This window comes from Oreochromis aureus, linkage group 22 (assembly GCF_013358895.1).
Source record: "Oreochromis aureus strain Israel breed Guangdong linkage group 22, ZZ_aureus, whole genome shotgun sequence".
NCBI lineage: Eukaryota > Metazoa > Chordata > Actinopteri > Cichliformes > Cichlidae > Oreochromis > Oreochromis aureus.
The window spans coordinates 4,292,353-4,297,392 of record NC_052962.1 but is presented as its reverse complement, the minus strand read 5'-3'; positions in this window follow the sequence as shown (position 1 = coordinate 4,297,392).

Here is a 5,040-nt window from a genome sequence, read left to right as displayed (position 1 = left end):
AGTTTCAATTACTAAGCCAAAAGCAGTAACCTGCTGTCGCTCAAAAACACAATGTCCAATCTCTCCCAAAGGTCGCAGGCGTGATGAGACTCAAGGTCGGAAATGTTTGTTATGCCATTTGTCAGTAATGGTTAGAGCGCCACCTAGTGGGACGACTATAATAATGGTTGAATGAGATGAAATTTTAGCTGGTGGTTAAATGCATGAATTCCATCAATGTGACATCAGATCGGAAGCGCTGGTTTTAGGTGTTGGGCTTGGCTCGACGCGCCAAAAGCGAGGGCCCTCATATCGCTGCTTGCAGCTTTAATTAGGGCCCCGAGCACAAAAGTGCGAAGGCCCTATTGTATCTGCTCTGTTTCTTATTATTATTATTATTATTATTATTATTATTATTATTATTATTATTATTATTATTATTATTATTATTTTTGGCAAATGAATCGGCCTTTTGAGGGCCTAAACATGCTCGAAAACTCATGAAATTTTGCAGACGCGTCAGGTCTGGTGAAAATTTACGTATTTTAATGTCCGTGAGACATGTCCAGGGAAAATTGGCTCAGTAGCGCCACCTAGAAAAATGAGAAACGCGAGCCCCGAGATGGGTATGACCTACATGTATAAAACTCGAACACATATCTAGCGTTCGGAGACGCACATAAAAAGTCTATTATGGCCATGTCCTAAACCCAACAGGAAGTCCGCCATTTGGAAGTGAAGTTGACATTTTGGCTCTAATTTTGCCATTTCCATGCCTCGAACTTTTGCGAACTCCTCATTGGAATTTCATCGTCCAAGCTTCATATTTGGTCAGTGTCAACTACACACCTGGGCCATGTTAAATTGCGGAGCTTTTGAGTTTTCGGGTTACTGTGAGGCCGTGGCGCCACGGCGAATTTCGATGACTCGCCATGAAAATCTTATTGCCTCTCGTTCTGTCATACATTGTCCGACCTTGACCAAAGTGGACACATATGATAAGGCTCCACCCCTGAACATATTTCAACTGCCATATTTGACACCAGGGACAGCGCCACCTAGTGGGAACAGGAAATGTCATGTTTTACACTTTGGGGTACAGTATTGTAATGGGTGACATCTGCAGCCTCAAATTTCTCCAGGAAAGCCTTAAGGAGTTGGTCTTGGGTTACAGAGAAAACTGTGAGTTTTCGCTGAAGGGTGTGACCCCAGCAGCATGGCGAACATTGAGGTCTCGCCATGAAGAAACAAATTAGTGTAACTCAATGAAATCCAATCTGATCAGTACCAGATTTTACAGGGATGATGTCAGACCCGCCCTGAACAGATTGATATGCCCATTGTCAGGAATACGTAGAGCGCCACCTAGTGGCACCAGGAAATGTCATGTCTTTCATTTTGTTGTACTGATTTTCACAGGTTCATCGTGGCCACCTCAAAAGCGGTGAATATCACCATCAGTCCCTCTTGATGCTTCAGTGAGAAAATTGTGACTATAAACTGAACGGCGCACCCTGGTGGCAGCGCAGTTCACCATGAAAGATGAAGTGACTTTTGAGGGACTTGAAAAGTTTAAAAGTCTTGAAATTTGGCGCACACCTCTAATGTGATGAGGGATTTCTTTTATATGTTCATTTTCCTTGAACAGCGCAAAATGGCTCCACAGCGCCCCTACAAAATTTCAAAACAACAGCCCCTGCTCTGTGTTTTATGTATGAGTTTGAAACCTGGCAAGCTTATTGGAGATATCAAGATGTACAAAAAGTCTCTTGGAGCAATATCCCAAATCCAACAGGAAGTCAGCCATTTTAAAATTAATGTGTAAATTTGGCGACATTTTCCCCTCTTTTCAGGCCTCATACTTTGACGAACTCCTCCAAGGGATTTCATTAGATTTACGCGATCTCCTGTGTGTGGAATCTAAAGACCTTTGTGATGTTAAATTGCGAAGCTTTTACGTTCAGGGAAACGGGGTGGTCATGGCGGCACGTGGAGTTTCACTCACTCGCCAAAAGCAGTAACCTGCTGTCGCTCAAAAACACAATGTCCAATCTCTCCCAAAGTTCGCAGGCGTGATGAGACTCGAGCTCGGAAATGTTTGTTATGCCATTTGTCAGCAATGGTTAGAGCGCCACCTAGTGGGACGACTATAATAATGGTTGAATGAGATGAAATTTTAGCTGGTGGTTAAATGCATGAATTCCATCAATGTGACATCAGATCGGAAGCGCTGGTTTTAGGTGTTGGGCTTGGCTCGACGCCCGGGGTGCGAGGGCCCTCATATCGCTGCTTGCAGCTTTAATTATTATTATTATTCAGGCAAAACAAGGGCCTTTTGAGGGCTTTAACATGCTCAAAAACTCTTGAAATTTTGCACACATGCCAGGTCTGGTGAAAAATTTTGTATTTTAGTGGTTTTGCATATGAGCACTGGGAAATGGCTCTGGGCGCCACCTATCCGTTGTTAAATGCAGCCCTCGCCCACATCGTTTGAGCTACATGTATGAAATCTGGCACACATGTGTATCATACCAAGACGAACAAAAAAGTCAGTGGGACCATTGACGCAAACCCAACAGGAAGTCCGCCATTTTGGATTGAAGGTGACATTTTGGCTCTAATTTTGCCATTTCCATGCCTCAAACTTTTTCGAACTCCTCCTTGGGATTTGATTGTACAAACTTCATATTTGGTCAGTGTCAACTACACACCTGGGCCATGTTAAATTGCGGAGCTTTTGAGTTTTCGTGATACCGTGACGCCGTGGCGCCACGGCAGGCGAATTCGATGACTCGCCATGAAAATCTTATTGCCTCTCGTTCTGTCATACATTGTCCGACCTTGACCAAAGTGGACACATATGATAAGGCTCCACCCCTGAACATATTTCAACTGCCATATTTGACATCAGGGACAGCGCCACCTAGTGGGAACAGGAAATGTCATGTTTTACACTTTGGGGTACAGTATTGTAATGGGTGACATCTGCAGCCTCAAATTTCTCCAGGAAAGCCTTAAGGAGTTGGTCTTGGGTTACAGAGAAAACTGTGAGTTTTCGCTGAAGGGTGTGACCCCAGCAGCATGGCGAACATTGAGGTCTCGCCATGAAGAAACAAATTAGTGTAACTCAATGAAATCCCATGTGATCAGTACCAGATTTTACAGGGATGATGTCAGACCCGCCCTGAACAGAATGATATGCCCATTGTCAGGAATACGTAGAGCGCCACCTAGTGGCACCAGGAAATGTCATGTCTTTCATTTTGTTGTACTGATTTTCACAGGTTCATCGTGGCCACCTCAAAAGCGGTGAATATCACCATCAGTCCCTCTTGATGCTTCAGTGAGAAAATTGTGACTATAAACTGAACGGCGCACCCTGGTGGCAACGCAGTTCACCATGAAAGATGAAGTGGCTTTTGAGGGGCTTGAAAAGTTTAAAAGTCTTGAAATTTGGCGCACACCTCTAATGTGATGAGGGATTTCTTTTATATGTTCATTTTCCTTGAACAGCGCAAAATGGCTCCACAGCGCCCCCTACAAAATTTCAAAACAACAGCCCCTGCTCTGTGTTTTATGTATGAGTTTGAAACCTGGCAAGCTTATTGGAGATATCAAGATGTACAAAAAAGTCTCTTGGAGCAATATCCCAAATCCAACAGGAAGTCAGCCATTTTAAAATTAATGTGTAAATTTGGCGACATTTTCCCTCTTTTCAGGCCTCATACTTTGACGAACTCCTCCCAGGGATTTCATTAGATTTACGCGATCTCCTGTGTGTGGAATCTAAAGACCTTTGTGATGTTAAATTGCGAAGCTTTTACGTTCAGGGAAACGGGGTGGTCATGGCGGCACGTGGAGTTTCAATTACTCGCCAAAAGCAGTAACCTGCTGTCGCTCAAAACACAATGTCCAATCTCTCCCAAAGGTCGCAGGCGTGATGAGACTCAAGGTCGGAAATGTTTGTTATGCCATTTGTCAGTAATGGTTAGAGCGCCACCTAGTGGGACGACTATAATAATGGTTGAATGAGATGAAATTTTAGCTGGTGGTTAAATGCATGAATTCCATCAATGTGACATCAGATCGGAAGCGCTGGTTTTAGGTGTTGGGCTTGGCTCGACGCCGCCGGAAGTGCGAGGGCCCTCATATCGCTGCTTGCAGCTTTAATTAGGGCCCGAGCACAAAAGTGCGAAGGCCCTATTGTATCTGCTCTGTTTCTTATTATTATTATTATTATTATTATTATTATTATTATTATTATTATTATTATTATTATTATTATTATTATTTCGCAAATGAATCGGCCTTTTGAGGGCCTAAACATGCTCGAAAACTCATGAAATTTTGCAGACGCGTCAGGTCTGGTGAAAATTTACGTATTTTAATGTCCGTGAGACATGTCCAGGGAAAATTGGCTCAGTAGCGCCACCTAGAAAAATGAGAAACGCGAGCCCCGAGATGGGTATGACCTACATGTATAAACTCGAACACATATCTAGCGCTCGGAGACGCACATAAAAGTCTATTATGGCCATGTCCTAAACCCAACAGGAAGTCCGCCATTTGGAAGTGAAGTTGACATTTTGGCTCTAATTTTGCCATTTCCATGCCTCGAACTTTGCGAACTCCTCATTGGAATTTCATCGTCCAAGCTTCATATTTGGTCAGTGTCAACTACACACCTGGGCCATGTTAAATTGCGGAGCTTTTGAGTTTTCGGGTTACTGTGAGGCCGTGGCGCCACGGCGAATTTCGATGACTCGCCATGAAAATCTTATTGCCTCTCGTTCTGTCATACATTGTCCGACCTTGACCAAAGTGGACACATATGATAAGGCTCCACCCCTGAACATATTTCAACTGCCATATTTGACACCAGGGACAGCGCCACCTAGTGGGAACAGGAAATGTCATGTTTTACACTTTGGGGTACAGTATTGTAATGGGTGACATCTGCAGCCTCAAATTTCTCCAGGAAAGCCTTAAGGAGTTGGTCTTGGGTTACAGAGAAAACTGTGAGTTTTCGCTGAAGGGTGTGACCCCAGCAGCATGGCGAAC